Below are 17,674 nucleotides of genomic sequence, written 5' to 3'. Positions count from 1 at the left end.
TTTAGTCAGCCACCAATTGTGCAAGTTCTCCTACTTAAAAAGATGGGAGAGGCCTGTAATGTTCATCATAAGTACACTTCAACTATGACAGACAAAATTAGAAAAAATATCCTGAAAATCACATTGTAGGATTTTTAATGAATTTATTTGCAAATTATGGTGGAAAATAAGTAAAATAAGTATTATATATATATATATATATATATATATATATACAGTGGGGAGATACATTGCCAATTGTGCAGGTTTTCCTACTTACAAACTATGTAGAGGTCTGTAATTTGTATCATAGTTACACTTCAACTGTGCGAGACAGAATCTAAAACAAAAATCCAGAAAATCACATTGTATGATTTATAAGTAATTAATTTGCATTTTAGTGCATAACATCAGTATTTGATCACCGACCAACCAGTAAGAATTCCGGCTCTCACAGACCTCCTGTTCTCCACTCATTACCTGTATTAACTGCACCTGATTGAACTTGTTACCTGTATAAAAGACACCTGCCCACACACTCAATCAAACAGACTCCAACCTCTCCACAATGGCCAAGAACAGACAGCTGTATAAGGACATCAGGGATAAAATTGTAGACCTGCACAAGGCTGGGATGGGCTACAGGACAATAGGCAAGCAGCTTGGTGAGAAGGCAACAACTGTTGGCGCAATTATTAGAAAATGGAAGAAGTTCAAGATGACGGTCAATCACCCTCGGTCTTGGGCTCCATGCAAGATCTCACTTCGTGGGGCATCAATGATCATAAGGAAGGTGAGAGATCAGCCCAGAACTACATGGCAGGACCTGGTCAATGACCTGAAGAGAGCTGGGACCACAGTCTCAAAGAAAACCATTAGTAACACATTACGCCATCATGGATTAAAATCCTGCAGCACACGCAAGGTCCCCCTGCTCAAGCCAGCGCATGTCCAGGCCCGTCTGGATGATCCAGAGGAGGAATGGTAATAGGTCATGTGGTGTGATGAGACAAAAATAGAGCTTTTTGGTCTAAACTCCACTCGCCGTGTTTGGAGGAAGAAGAAGGATACAACCTCAAGAACACCAACCCAACCGTGAAGCATGGAGGTGGAAACATCATTCTTTGGAGATGCTTTTCTGCAAAGGGGACAGGATGACTGCACCATATTGAGGGGAGTATGGATGGGGCCATGTATCGTGAGATCTTGCCCAACAACCTCCTTCCCTCAGTAAGAGCATTGAAGATGGGTCGTGGCTGGGTCTTCCAGCATTACAACGACCCAAAACACACAGCCAGGGCAACTAAGGAGTGGCTCTGTAAGAAGCATCTCAAGGTCATGGAGTGGCCTAGCCAGTCTCCAGACCTGAACCCAATAGAAAATCTTTGGAGGGAGCTGAAAGTCCTTATTGCCCAGCGACAGCCCTGAAACCTGAAGGATCTGGAGAAGGTCTGTATGGAGGAGTGGGCCAAAATCACTGCTGCAGTGTGTGCAAACCTTGGCAAGAACTACAGGAGACGTATGATCTCTGTTCTGCTTTTCTGATGTAACAACTACTTATGTCATACAATAAAAAAGCAAATTAATGACTTAAAAATCATACAATGTGATTTTCTGGATTTTTGTTTTAGATTCCGTCTCTCACAGTTGAAGTGTACCTATGATAAAAATTACAGACCTCTACATGCTTTGTAAGTAGGAAAACCTGCAAAACCGGCAGTGTATGAAATACTTGTTCTCCCCACTGTACCTTTGATGATCTTCATATTGTTGCACTCAGAAGACATTAATTTATTCAATAAATGTACCTTTTGTTCGATAAAGTCTGTCTTTATATCCAAAAACACGTTTTGTTCGTGTGTTTTCTTCAGTAATCCACAGGCTCAAACGCAGTCACAACAGGCAGACAAAAAAATCCAAATTGCATCTGTTAAGTTCATAGAAACATGTCAAACGATGGATATATTCAATACTCAGGTTGTTTTTAGCTTAAATAATCAATAATATTTCAACCGTACAATAACAATATAAAAGGTAAACTAGAAAGGCACTCTCTTGTTTGTGCGCATGAAAAAGCTCTGTGATACGGCAGGGTCCACTCATTCAGACTGCTCTTACTCCCTCATTTTTCAGAATACAAGCCTGAAACAATTTCTAAAGACTGTTGACATCTAGTGGAAGGCATAGGAACTGCAATTTGAGTCCTAAGTCAATAGATACTGTAATGGCATTGAATAGAAAACTACACCAACAAAGAATCCTACTTCCTGAATGGATTTTTCTCAGGTTTTCGCCTGCCAAATCAGTTCTGTTATACTCACAGACACTATTTTAACAGTTTTGGAAACTTTAGAGTGATTTCTATCCAAATCTACCATTTATATGCATATCCTATCTTCTGGGCCTGACTAGAAGGCAGTTTAATTTGGGCACACTTTTCATCCAAAATTCCAAATGCTGCCCCGTACCCTATCTACCCTAATTCTTATGTGCACATGACTTACACTGACAGGGAGGGAATAGCTGTAGGCTATATTGTAAAATTGTCCTTTTTTGTTTTACCCTGTGGGTCACATTCTCACCAGATCAAAGAGAAGAAAGAAGTAGCCCAATGGAAACCATCATTGGGATCACTCAACACAATAGCTATGTCTCAAATGATGGGCTCCATTAGGCTTTGGCCAGTTACAGTACAGGGAAGTTGTCAGTTGAGACATCAAGTTTCAAGTTGTATTAGTCGTATTTACGGGATATGCATGGTATACATTGTTCAAAGAAATGCTGACTTGCATGTTCCTTTTCGACAATGCAACAACAATAAGAAAAAAATGAAATATAAGAATACGAACATAAACTAAAAGGCAGTGTATTGGGGGAGGGGAGGATGGGGGCAAGTGTATAAATTGATCAGTATAACACGAGTCTGGTACTAGCAGTTGTGATGTGTGTGTAGTATGAATGTGGGTGTCATGGCCAACAACCTCCCTCCTGGATGAAGTCCAGTCAATTAAGATTCATCTATCCTAAAATAACAGCGTCCTGACAAACTGTGTAGGGAAAGAAGGAGGAAGCAGAGAGTGATACATTGCATGATGGTTGTTATCATGTAAGCACTGTGGATATCTTCAGATATCTTCTTCAGCCTTTCTTCTTCCATGTACCCCTACCTCCATTTATTCATCTATCCGTCTCGCCACTGGTAATCTCGATGGCTAAACGTTGACATAAATTCTATCCACAGTATCAATCCATATCTCAATCCAGGCCCCCCTACCCGCCCTTCATCCACCCACCAATCAATGTGTGGGTGATCGCTACATGTGCCATGTCAGCCTTTTGTGTGTTCATGCATATTCTAGGTTCACAGAAATACTAGTTGTGTTTTTGCCAGTGTGTGTGTATTGGTGTGATTGATCGCATCATGATCAGATTTTCATATTGAAGCCATACGGTCAGGGTAGAGGGTGGGCTAGTGGTTCTGTTATCGGTGTTGGTGCGTACCCCACTTCCTCTATGAGTAACATCCCCCTCTCCTGGGGTCTCATTTATCAATCATGAGTAGGCACAAATCTATGCATAAACCAAGCGTGGCAAAGGGCTAGATTTATTGATATGCTTAAGAGTGTGTGTAAATTTATGCACAGCCATGACCATGAATAAGACAAGTGATAGAATAAGGGAACTGTTTGTCAAGTGTAGAATGTGGAATATATATTTTGAAAATGTGTGAAATTGTGAGAGTAATAATTAAAATCGTTTTTGGATTGTATTTTATTTCCATTGGGAACATGTCTCACAGCACCTCAATAAACCAATGTTTTGGATACAATTATCAGCGAAACAAATTAACATACATTTTCATACACTATCGCACAACAGGTTGACATCAACAGGCATTTCTTTTCCATCAATGGGTTCCCAAATACTGTACAAACGGATCAATAGACAGCACAGAACCCACATCGCCATAAAAGTACCATCCCAAAACAAGTTCAAATATGTAAACAGAAAAGACTTCCACTCTTAATTAACTTCTTCGATATAGGGGGCGCTCTTTTAATTTTTGGATTAAAAAAACGTTCCCGTTTTAAACAAGATATTTTGTCACGAAAAGATGCTCGACTATGCATATAATTGACAGCTTTGGAAATAAAACACTCTGACGTTTCCGAAACTGCAAAGATATTGTCTGTGAGTGCCACAGAACTAATGCTACAGGCGAAACCAAGATGAAATTTCATACAGGAAATGCCCCAGATTTTGAATGCGCTGTGTTCCAATGTCTCCTTATATGGCTGTGAATGCGCCAGGAATGAGCCTACACTTTCTGTCGTTTCCCCAAGGTGTCTGCAGCATTGTGACGTATTTGTAGGCATATCATTGGAAGATTGACCATAAGAGACTACATTTACCAGGTGTCCGCTTGGTGTCTTCCGTCGAAATTATTGCGCAATCTCCAGCTGCGTCCACTTTTCCATTTGCTTCAGAGGAGAAAGGCAACTGCCACTAATTATTTATCATCGAATAGATATGTGAAAAACACCTTGAGGATTGATTCTAAACAACGTTTGCCATGTTTCTGTCGATATTATGTAGTTAATTTGGAAAAAAGTTTGGCGTTGTAATGACTGAATTTTCGGGGTTTTTTCTTAGCCAAACGTGATGAACAAAACGGAGCGATTTCTCCTATACAAATAATATTTTTGGAAAAACTGAACATTTGCTATCTAACTGAGAGTCTCCTCATTGAAAACATCTGAAGTTCTTCAAAGGTAAATGATTTTATTTGAATGCTTTTCTTGTTTTTGTGAAAATGTTGCCTACTGAATGCTAGGCTTAATGCTATGCTAGCTATCAATACTCTTACATGCTTGTGTAACTATGGTTGAGAAGCATATTTTGAAAATCTGAGATGACAGTGTTGTTAACAAAAGGCTAAGCTTGTGAGCCAATATATTTATTTCATTTCATTTGCGATTTTCATGAATAGTTAACGTTGCATTATGCTAATGAGCTTGAGGCTATGATTACGCTCCCGGATACGGGATTGCTTGACGCTAGAGGTTAATGTGCAGGTGATTTGGTGGCACGCATGACTCATTCATTCTGCAGAACTGCAATGTTGGCCTATACGCTTATGGGAGGGAGCTGTTGAGGATGGATAGCTTATTGGTGAGTGTTGCCTATTCATTTTAAGTGTATAATATTTGCCATTGCTAAAGCAACTTGGATTGTCCTAACGGTTCTCTTTGTAGCTATGTTTTTATTTTCACAGGTCAAGCCACAACTGAGCGAGCCAAATAAAATATTTTGGTTGTACTCAATGTCTGCCACCAGCACCTCTATTTCAGTATCAGAAAACTATATTTTTTTCTTCACTTTACTTGGTTGTGTAATTTTATTTCATGGCAATGTATATACCCTGTGGGCTTTAAAATGATAATTGACTATATATGGTTAATTAGGAGCGTTTACAGAATTCAAATAGCCAAGGTCGTGCACAAGCACTGATGCTGAGAACATTTATATTTATGATTGCTTATCTCCTACCGGTGTGCATTTGACGTCTGTAAGACTGTTTGATATATCACACTTTTTCTATACGTACAAACATCCTAAATTCTGTTTGAAAGTAGTTAGTATAGTTTCCACACAATATTGATAAATGAGGCACCAGATATTTAGCCTGTGGAGCCAGAGGAGCTAGGTTGAAGGATGCAGCAAGGCCTGACCCTCATAAATAACACCAGTGGAGCTCTGCAGGCAACCTGACTAGCCCATACCCTGCCCTATCCCCACAGGCTGCACATTAAATTGGCTGCTAAATTAGAATCCTAGTGGGTACATACTTAGAGACCACCATACTACACTCACTGTGGGATAATCTCCGATATGACTTACACAGAGCAGAGACCATACTGTCTCTGCCCCACACAGCCAAGAAACACATCCCGCACACACACACACACACACACACACACACACACACACACACACACACACACACACACACACACACACACACACACACACACACACACACACACACACACACACACACACACACACACACACACACACACACAATGAGACTGGTATGCTTCCTCTCCAACACGCCCACTACAGGTTGGGCCTGGGGTGTGTTGTTCAGGGGTGTGTTTTTCAGGAGTGGAGTGGGGTCTTGATCTGGATACTGTCTGAGCCTAGGGGGGCTTATATAATTCACTGCCTCTCTCTTTTTCTGCCAGCTCCCAGTCCTCCTAAGCCCCTACCCCCAACTCCTAGACCGTTGCCATGGAAATGACCTCATCCCCAGCTGAGACATGGATCGGAAGGAGGGAGAGAGTGGGGAGTTTAAGAGAAAGAGAAATCAATAAAAATTACAAAATGAGAGTGAGAGAGAATGAGCAATACAGGAATGGAGCAAGGACTAAAAAAAGACAGACCTACAACGAGAGCCAGATAATTTTAGATAACCCTTTTCCTAACCTGCTGCTTAAGTTCTCCTAACCTGCTGCTTAAGTTCTCCTAACCCGCTGCTTAAGTTCTCCTAACCCGCTGCTTAAGTTCTCCTAACCCGCTGCTTAAGTTCTCCTAACCCGCTGCTTAAGTTCTCCTAACCCGCTGCTTAAGTTCTCCTAACCCGCTGCTTAAGTTCTCCTAACCCGCTGCTTAAGTTCTCCTAACCCGCTGCTTAAGTTCTCCTAACCCGCTGCTTAAGTTCTCCTAACCCGCTGCTTAAGTTCTCCTAACCCGCTGCTTAAGTTCTCCTAACCTGCTGCTTAAGTTCTCCTAACCTGCTGCTTAATTTCTCCTAACCTGCTGCTTAAGTTCTCCTAACTGTAACTGCTGCGTGAGTTCTCCTAACCTCCTAAAAAATGTTTTGTTGCTCTTTTGCATCTCTTCTTGCTGCGTGAGTTCTCCTAACCTCCTAAAAAATGTTTTGTTGCTCTTTTGCATCTCTTCTTGCACATCGTCATCTGCACATCTATCACTCCAGTGTTAATGCTAACTTGTAATTATTTTGCCACTATAGCCTATTTATTGCCTTACCTCCCTAATCTTACTACATTTGCACACACTGTACATAGACCTTTTCTATTGTGTTATTGACTGTACGTTTGTTTATCCCATGTGTAACTGTGTTGTTTTTGTCCCACTGATTTGCTTTATCTTGGCCAGGTCGCAGTTGTAAATGAGAACTTGTTCTCAACTGGCCTACCTGGTTAAATAAAGGTGAAATATATATGTATATATTTTAAACCTACCTTATGTTCTCCTAACCCGCTGCTTAAGTTCTTCTAACCTGCCGTTTATATTCTCCTAACCTGCTGTTTATATTCTCCTAACCTGCTATGAAATGTCAAATCTGACGTTAAATTGACAAAAGCAGGATCCCTTATAGACATGGCTGAGGGAGAGACCTATTATAATAATTGAAAGTACATACATGAGAGAGATCACTTCCCCTGCTGTTAGTGATAACTTGGTCCAGTCCATCCTATTGGAAGATCTAAGTAATTCCAATATGCATGTGGTAGAGTAGACCAGCTCAAAATCCGCTCTTTATTTAGGGTACACTCACAGACAACACATGAACCGCTAAAACAATATGTGCATGCTGCGCTGTGCTAAGCGGCCTGGTTTACATTGATAATTGCCAGTTGGACACTGCTCTGAATGATGTGACACTCACTAGTCGGATGACTGACTGGAGGGGACAATGACATCAACTTTAAGACAGGCATGTGTGTGTGCGTGTGTATAATCAGGGTCACCTAATTAGTTGATGAATGCCGGGTTCCAATTAGAAAGGGCAACAAATAAGTAATTATGGCTGCTGGATCATTTAGCTCTGATGAGGAAGAGGATGGAGGAAAGGAGGGAGGGTTTTCCAGCCGTAGCAGTACCAGACTGAGTTGCCATCAACATCCTCTCTCTCGTTAGGATGTAATAGGAGGTGTTTTCCGTCTCTGCCAGATCGATCTGACAGCAGACGATAAACTGCTTTAATCACACTGTTTGGAGGGACAAACATGTGGCACAGTGTTGATGAGAGACAGTTGATCTGTCCATCTTTGTTAAAACCATTCATATTTCCACATTAAACAGAGGCAGAGAAACAGTAAGAGAGAGAGAGAGAGAGTTGTCATGAAGCACACCTCATCAGTGATGGTCTGACAATTATAGAGGTGGGAAGCCCGAAGAGCTGCCTCACGCACCCACACTGTTCACTCACCAGTATTTTGGCCAGGACACCATCATTGTTGGACTCCAGTGTAACCACAGCTTTGTGTGTCTCGATCTAACAGAGAGCCAGCTGCCACCGCCTCACCTGCAGGACACAAGCAGCAGTCAGACCACTTAGAATGTCATCAAAGACTTAAGTTAATAACTGGGATACAAAATTAAAGATACATGAAAAATAGGCAATAGACCGTAGTATAGAAAGTCAATTTCCAAGGAATGCTGTAACACCCTAATCATTAGGTAATTTCTGGCTACATCATACATACATACATACATACATACATACATGCATACATACATACATACATACATACATACATACATACATACATACATACATACATACATACATACATACATACATACATACATGAAAAATAAACTATGGCTAGAAAGGAAGCACTGCCTCTGCTTCCTAATATAGACTAACAATATGATCAAAAGGCACGTGCCTTTATGCTATATGCTAAATAAGTCAGTTTCTATCATCCTGCAGAATGTGCATCATAGCAACTAGTCGGACTCTGTGGTGTTAAAAAACCCAGATGTTTCGGGAAAATATCAAAAGAACAGCACGCTCAATATTTAATGGGAAAGACCAGGCGAGGTCCCTGGAATGTTTGATAGCAGGCTACATCTCTGGAAGGCATTAACATCTGCTTAGCAATGGAAGAAGACTGCAATTAGGAAACTCTGCTTCCCTCCACCACATCCATATTATGCACATCACACCTACAGACACACAGGAGAAAGCGTGGGGGACAGCAGCAGTACTGGGTGTACAGGAAGAGGAGAAGGGAAGATGGGTTCTGGTGGATGATTTCCCCAATATCACCTCATGTCTCCTGCAGGGCTGGTGAATCAAATCCACAACCTGAAAGGGAGGATTCAATATCTTTTGGGCAATTCCATGGAATGAAGCAGAGACACCGATTTTTCAATTTTAAAATGTATGTCAAACTAAAACCAAAGAGGGCTCCAGAGTGGCATAGTGGTCTAAGGCACTGCATCTCAGTGCTATACGATTCAAAACGTTCACCCTGGTTCGACAGCTCAAACTGTAATTCTGTTACAGAACTTGGCATCTGCACTATTGTTCAAGTAAAACATTTTTCGTAGAATTATCTGTGGAAATTGTAATAAGATACCTTTGTGCATATAGTTGTTTAACTTATCAAGCATTGGCTTTTGTTTGGCATACATTCTAAAGTGGAAAATGTGAGTCTCAGATTGGAATTGCCATTTTATTAAAAAAGTGTAGTGAAGAAAGTTCAGAAAAGGCAGATGAGGTTGTCGCCTATGGGTTATGGGGCACATTGAGTCAGTCTCTATTTTCAACAGGCGATCCTAGAGTATAAATGTCATCTCAGGGCAGGACAATAACACAGGGAGAGAGAAGGTACACATCCATACAGGGAAACACCAACCTTAGCTCAAATAGCCTGCTTAGTAAAAGATCACCTCAACATTTAGGAAGAGAGAAAGGGAAAATGGTGGGAGTGAGGGAGAGAGGTTAGTGGGAGGATGGGAGAGAGGAAGTGATGGGAAGAGGAAAGGAGAGAAGCAGTGGGCGGGGGTGGGGGTGGGAGTGAGTGTTGACCTCAGAAGCTAAAGAGAGCCGGGAGAACGAAATTGGATTTGTGTGTGTGGTTTGAACACCAGGTGACCCAAGGTGTTAGCCGGTGATGTACAATATTAAAGTTTAAACAGTCAACCCCTTTAACCTCTCCCCGACTGGAATAGCAATAGGCTTAGGCGAAATGGTGACACAAACAGGACACTTACAATACAAGGGGGTGGGATAGGGTTTCTGTTTAGGTTTCTAACTAACTAACTCCTCATTGCTACTGACAGGAGGCCTTGGTTAGAGTTGCAGCCGTAAATCACAGGGCTGCAGAAAAGGGTTCCTACTCCACTTGAAATAAACATGCTCCGACACTCACGTCACACAGCAATGAAAAACCAATTGCTGTGCTCTACAAGGTCATTCCATCTAGGAACACGTTTTATTTACAAAAGCCTACATCTGATTATTTTTATACCACCTCTGGCAAACCAAAATGTCGACATTAATATTACACCACTATATATAGAGAGCGATGGTGTAACCTATTCAACAGTATAGCTTCCGTCCCTCTCCTCGTCCCGAACCAGGCACCCTCTGCACACATCGACAACAGCCACCCTCGAAGCATTGTTACCCATCGCTCCACAAAAGCCACGGCCCTTGCAGAGCAAGGGGAACAGCTACTCCAAGGTCTCAGAGCAAGTGACGTCACCGATTGAAACGCTATTGGCGCGCATCCAGCTAACTAGCTAGCCATTTCACATTGGTTACACCTACATTCTCTAGAAACATATACCCATAAGTCTTTATAAAAAACTGATAAATATTCTCTCTATACCACGATATACATTCCCTTCCAGTGTTAGAGCAGCCACATGGCAACACAGAGGCTACACCGATGTAAAGCGACCAATAGGAGTGGGGCATGGCGACCAATAGGAGTGGGGCATGTGCTGTCCATCTTCCTGTCTCTAATGAATGGCTGTGTGTTTATGGCAGCGAGGGGAACAGCGTTGCTACCTGGTGACGAATAGACAACGGCCAAGTTTCACTGTCCCAATTAGCTGGCAGCAGCCATCAGCTGCCTTCCTTCCTCTACCTGCCTGGTGTCTGACTGCTGTGTAGAAGGACGTGATTTCACAGGGTCAATGATTAACACTCTGGAACCAGCACTCTCACCCAGTGGTGGAAAAAGTACACAATTGTCATACTTACGTAAAAGTAAAAGACAAGTAAATGGAAAATAAATAAATAAATAAATAATAGTAATAATAAGTAAAAGTGAGTCACCCAGTAAAATACTACTTGAGTAGAAGTCTAAAAGTATTTGATTTTAAATATACTTAAGTACCAAAATAAATGTAATTGATAAAATGTACTTAAGGATCAAAAGTAAAAGTTTAAATAATTTCAAATAATTTATATTACGCAAAACAGATGGCACCATTTACGTATAGCCAGGTGCATACTCCAACACTCAGACATAATTTACAAGTTTTTTTATTTTTTTATTTTACCTTTATTTAATTAAAACCTCTAGTGACTCCCCATCCCACATGAGGGAGCGTAATCATCGACTGGCACTAATTAGCATTATGCAACGGACATAAATATTCCTAGAAAATATTCCTATTCATGAAAATCACAAGTGAAATATATTGAGACACAGCTTAGCCTTTTGTTAATCATCCTGTCATCTCAGATTTTCAAAGTATGCTTTACAGCCAAAGCTAGACAAGCATTTGTGTAAGTTTATCGATAGCCTAGCATAGCATTTTGTCCAGCAAGCAGCAGGTAACTTGGTCACGGAAATCCGAAAAGCAATCAAATTAAATAATTTACCTTTGAGGAGCTTCGGATGTTTTCACTCACGAGATTCCCAGTTAGATAGCTAATGTTCCTTTTTTCCAAAAATATTATTTTTGTAGGCGAAATAGCTCCGTTTGTTCTTCACGTTTGGCTGAGAAATCGCCCGGAAATTGCAGTCACGAAAACGCCAAAAAATATTCCAAATTAGCTCCATAGTATCGACAGAAACATGGCAAACGTTGTTTATAATCAATCCTTAAGGTGTTTTTCAAATATCTATTTGATAATATTTCCATCGGGATCATTTGTTTTTCAGTAGGACCGATAGGAATAATGGCGACCTCTTTATTTTACGCGAGAATCACTCTGGGAGCATCAGGTGACCACTTGCGCAATGTAGCTGCTTACGGGTATTCTTCAACATAAATGCGTAAAACTACATCACAATGCTGTAGACACCTTGGGGAATACGGAGAAAAAGTAATCTGGTTGATAGCTCATTCACTGCTCAATAGGGACGCATTGGAACGCAGCGCTTTCAAAACATGAGGCACTTCCAGATTGGATTTTTCTCAGGCTTTCGCCTGCAACATCAGTTCTGTTATACTCACAGACAATATTTTTACAGTTTTGGAAACTTTAGAGTGTTTTCTATCCTAAGCTGTCTATTATATGCATATTCTAGCATCTTGTCCTGACAAAATATCCCGTTTACTACGGGAACGTTATTTTTCCAAAAATGAAAATACTGCCCCCGAGTCACAAGGTAGGCATGTTGAGAACATATTGTCATTTACAATTGCGACCTGGCAAAGATAAAGCAAAGCAGTTCAACACATACAACAACACAGAGTTACACACGGAGTAAAACAAACATACAGTCAATAATACAGTAGAAAAATAAGTCTATATACAATGTGAGCAAATGAGGTGAGATAAGGGAGGTAAAGGCAAAAAAAGGCCATGGTGGCGAAGTAAATACAATATAGCAAGTAAAACACTGGAATGGTTGATTTGCAGTGGAAGAATGTGCAAAGTAGAGATAGAAATAAATAGCAGTTGTTTGGGCTAAATTATAGATGGGCTATGTACAGGTGCAGTAATCTGTGAGCTGCTCTGACAGCTGGTGATTAAAGCCAGTGAGGGAGATAAGTGTTCCCAGTTTCAGAGATTTTTGTAGTCGTTCCAGTCATTGGCAGCAGAGAACTGGAAGGGGAGGCAGCCAAAGGAAGAATTGGTTTTGGGGGTGACCAGAGCGATATACCTGCTGGAGCGCATGCTACAGGTGGGTGCTGCTAAGGTGACCAGCGAGCTGAGATAAGGGGGGACTTTACCTAGCAGGGTCTTGTAGATGAGCTGGAGCCAGTGGGTTTGGCGACGTGTATGAAGCGAGGGCCAGCCAACGAGAGCATACAGGTCGCAGTGGTGGGTAGTATATGGGGCTTTGATGACAAAACTGATGGCACTGTGATAGACTGCATCCAACTTATTGAGTAGGGTATTGAAGGCTATTTTGTAAATGACAGCGCCGAAGTCAAGGATTGGTAGGATGGTCAGTTTTACAAGGGTATGTTTGGCATTATGAGTGAAGGATGCTTTGTTGCGAAATAGGAAGCCAATTAAATATTTAAGTAAGTCGCTCTGGATAAGAGTGTCTGCCAAATGACTTAAATGTAAAATGTAAATGTAACTTTGGATTGGAGATGTTTGATGTGGATCTGGAAGGAGAGTTTACAGTCTAACCAGACACCTAGGGATTTGTGGTTGTCCACATATTCTAAGTCAGAGCCGTCCACAGTAGTGATGTTGGACAGGCGGGCATGTGCAGGCAGCGATCGGTTGTAGAGCATGCATTTAGTTTTACTTGTATTTAAGAGCAATTGGAGGCCAAGGAAGGAGAGTTGTATGGCATTGAAGGTCACCTGGAGGGTTGTTAACACAGTGTCCAAAGAAGGGCCATAAGTATACAGAATGGTGTCGTCTGCGTAGAGGTGGATCAGAGATGCACCAGCAGCAAGAGCGACATCATTGATGTATACAGAGAAGAGAGCGGTCCAAGAATTGAACCCTATGGCACCCCCATAGAGACTGCCAGAGGCCCGGACAACAGACCCTCTGTTTTGACACACTAAACTCTATCAGAGAAGTAGTTGGTGAACCAGGCGAGGCAATCATTTGAGAAACAAAGGTTGTCAAGTCTACCGATGAGGATGTGCTGAATGACAGTCGAAAGCTTTGGCCATGTCAATGAATACGGCTGCACAGAATTGTTTCTTATCAATGGCGGTTAAGATATCGTTTAGGACGGTGGTGACCGTGTTTCCTATCTTCAGTGCAGTGGGCAGCTGGGAGGAGGTGTTCTTATTCTCCATGGACTTTACAGTATCCCAGAACGTTTTCCAATTTGTGTTGCAGGAAGCAAATTTCTGCTTGAAAAAGCTAGCCTTGGCTTTTCTAACTGCCTGTCTATTTTGGTTTCTAGCTTCCCTGAAAAGTTGCATTTCACGGGGGCTGTTCGATGCTAATGGAGAACGCCATAGGATGTTTTTGTGTTGGTTAAGGGCAGTCAGGTCTGGAGAGAACCAATGGCTATATCTGTTCCTGGTTCTACATTTCTGGAATGGGGCATGTTTATTTAAGATGGTGAGGAAGACATTTAAAAAAAACAGGCATCCTCTACTGACGGGATGAGATCAATATCCTTCCGGGGTACCCCGGGCAGGTCGATTAGAATGGCCTGCTCGCTGAAGTGTTTCAGGGAGCGTTTGACAGTGATGAGTGGAGTTCGTTTGACCGCTGACCCATTACGGATGCAGGCAATGAGGCAGTGATTGCTGGTGATCTTGGTTGAAAACGGCAGAGGTGTATTTAGAGGGCAGGTTGGTTAGGATGATATCTATGAGGGTGCCTGTGTTTACGGCTTTGGGGTTTAGGTCACCTAGCAGCACGAGTTCTGAAGATTAATGGGAGGCAATCAGTTTACATATGGTGTCCAGAGCACAGCTGGGGGTGGTCTATAGCAGGCGGCAACAGTGAGAGACTTGTTTTTAGAGAGGTGGATTTTTATAAGTAGAAGTTAAAATTGTTTGGGTACAGACCTGGATAGTAGGACAGAACTCTGCAGGCTATCTTTGCAGTAGATTGCAACACTGCCCCCTTTGGCTGTTCTATCTTGTCTGAAAATGTGGTCTTCCTAAGCCAGGATTCAGACACGGCTAGAACATCCGGGTTGGCAGAGTGTGCTAAAGCAGTGAATAAAACAAACTTAGGGAGGAGGCTTCTAATGTTAACATTAATGAAGCCAAGGCTATTACGGTTACAAAAGTCATCAAAAGAGAGCTCCTGGAGAGCTCCTGAGGAATAGGAGTGGAGCTAGGCATGGCAGGGCCTAGATTCACCTCTACATCACCAGAGGAACAGAGGAGGCAGTGGAACCCAATATGAACAGGCAGTGGAACCCAATATGAGAATTGGTCGTCTTGAACATATTAAACAAAGAGTAAATGGAGGTTTCTGGGGGCGATAAAATACCTTCAAGGTATAATGTATAGACAAAGGTATGGTAGGATGTGAATACAGTGGAGGTAAACCTAGGTATTGAGTGATGATGAGAGAGATATTGTCTCGAGAAACTACATTGAAACCAGGTGATGTCATCGCATGTGTGGGTGGTGGAACTGAAAGGTTGGATAAGGTATAATGAGCAGGGCTAGAGTCTCTACAGGGAAATAAGCCAATAAACTCTAACCAGAACAGCAATGGACAAGACATATTGACATTAAGGAGAGGCATGCTTAGTCGAGTGATCATAAGGGTCCAGTGAGTAGTGAGGTTGGTTGGGGTCATGGCGATTCAGACAGCTAGCCAGGCCATCGGTAGCAAGATAGTATAGGATGGAGGTCTGTTTTTAGCCACCTCGTTTGTTTCCTTCTGTAGATTAGTGGGGTTCCGTGTGGTAGAGGGGATCAATCGAATTGGCAAAATATATATAGTTATAGTAAGCCAAGAATGATGGAACTGATGGAACTTTTCAGCTGGCTAGCTCCGGAATAATTTATGTTTGCTCCGGGATCGACGTAAGCCAATAGTCACATGCATAGCAGCTAGCTAGCTGCGAGATCCAGGTGTAAATGTCCAGAGCTTGCGGTTGAAATCCGGGGGCATGGAGAGAAAAATAGGTCCGGTATGCTCTAGTCTGAGTCGCGTTGTACAAAACTGCCGATAGATTTTCAAGCTAAAGGATAGCTGATGACCACAAACCATGGTTAGCTGAATACTAACATTAGCCAGTAAACTGGCTAGCTTCTGGTTAGCTTCTGGTTAGCTTCTGGCTAGCTTCTGGTTAGCTTCTGGTTAGCTTCTGGTTAGCTTCTGGCTAGCTTCTATTGTGGATTTCAGATTTGAGGTAAATAATACTTTTTTTAAATTGGTGAGGCGGGTTGCAGGAGAGTGTTTTGAAGTTGAGTTTTTGGAAAAGAAAATATATAAAAGATATGCGAAGAAAGGTGCATATATATATATACATACATACATATACGGGACACGACAAGACAAGGACAAAGGACAAGTGAAGTATTTGTGTTTAGTGAGTCTGCCAGATCAGAGGCTGTAGGGATGACCAGTATATTCTCTTGATAAGTGTGTGAATTGGACCATGTTCCTGTCCTGCTAAGCATTCAAAATGTAACGAGTACTTTTGGGTGTCGGGGAAAATGTATGGAGCAAAAAGTACATTATTTCTGGAAGAATGTAGTGAAGTAAAAGTGGTTAAAAAAAGTAGTAAAGTGCAGATACCAAAAATAAACGACTTACACCATTCAAACATTTGGGGTCACTTAGAAATGTCCTTGTAATGAATCAAAAGCTAATATTTTGTCCATTAAAATATCAAATTGATCAGAAATACAGTGTAGACATTGTTAATGTTGTAAATTGAAGTTGCTTACAATATTTACCATAAATTAGTGTGAAAGTCCCAGGTTTCACCCACTAGATGCTGCTGTTCCTGCTACCGCCACAACCTTTTATCCATTTTGCTGGTCTCCTGAGCTTATTAAAAAGATCACAACAGGAAACCAATAGCTTTAACTCATGATGAAAATATATAATGTGGTCATCTTCACAATCAAGCCAGTCCTCCATGAAAGCAATGTCGTTCATCATTCTCTTAGGCTTAATCTGTGTCCAGGAAACAGACCATCTGTGTTTGGTTTCATCCCTTCAAAAAAGGTCTGTATTAGTTAGACGATTCCTGGTGAACAACCAAACGATTAGGCTACAGCAGTTCTAATGGTTTCAAATGGTATGGTCTCTAATAGTATTCAATGGTAAAACAGAAAAGACCAGTGCAATGTATATTAGCTGTATTCAACCTCAGGAGGCTGAAGAAATTTGGCTTGTCACCAAAAGCACTCACAAACTTCTACAGATGCACAATCGAGAGCATCCTGGCGGGCTGTATCACAGCCTGGTACGGCAACTGCTCTGCCCTCAACCGTAAGGCTCTCCAGAGGGTAGTGAGGTCTGCACAATGCATCACCGGGGGCAAACTACCTGCCCTCCAGGACACCTACACCACCCGATGTTACAGGAAGGCCATAAAGATCATCAAGGACATCAACCACCCGAGCCACTGCCTGTTCACCCCACTATCATCCAGAAGGCGAGGTCAGTACAGGTGCATCAAAGCTGGGACCGAGAGACTGAAAAACAGCTTCTATCTCAAGGCCATCAGACTGTTAAACAGCCTCCACTAACATTGAGTGGCTGCTGCCAACACACTGACACTGACTCAACTCCAGCCACTTTAGTAATGGGAATTGATGGGAAATGATGTAAATATATCACTACCCACTTTAAACAATGCTACCTTATATAATGTTACTTACCCTACATTATTCATCTCATATGCATACGTATATACTGTACTCTATATAATCGACTGCATCCTTATGTAATACATGTATCACTAGCCACTTTAACTATGCCACTTTGTTTACATACTCATCTCATATGTATATACTGTACTCGATACCATCTACTGTATCTTGCCTATGCTGCTCTGTACCA

The 17,674-nt window shown here is 41.7% G+C and overlaps 1 pseudogene; it reads right to left on the bottom strand.

Annotated features, from left to right (window-relative positions):
- Positions 1-13,977, bottom strand: part of LOC135508803 (pyruvate dehydrogenase protein X component, mitochondrial-like) — a 59,676-nt pseudogene extending 45,699 nt beyond the window's left edge.
- Positions 13,978-17,674: the final 3,697 nt, after the last annotated feature.

Source organism: Oncorhynchus masou, chromosome 22 (genome assembly GCF_036934945.1).
Source record: "Oncorhynchus masou masou isolate Uvic2021 chromosome 22, UVic_Omas_1.1, whole genome shotgun sequence".
NCBI lineage: Eukaryota > Metazoa > Chordata > Actinopteri > Salmoniformes > Salmonidae > Oncorhynchus > Oncorhynchus masou.
The sequence above is the reverse complement of the archived record's forward strand: the minus strand, read 5'-3'. Positions and strand labels throughout refer to the sequence as shown.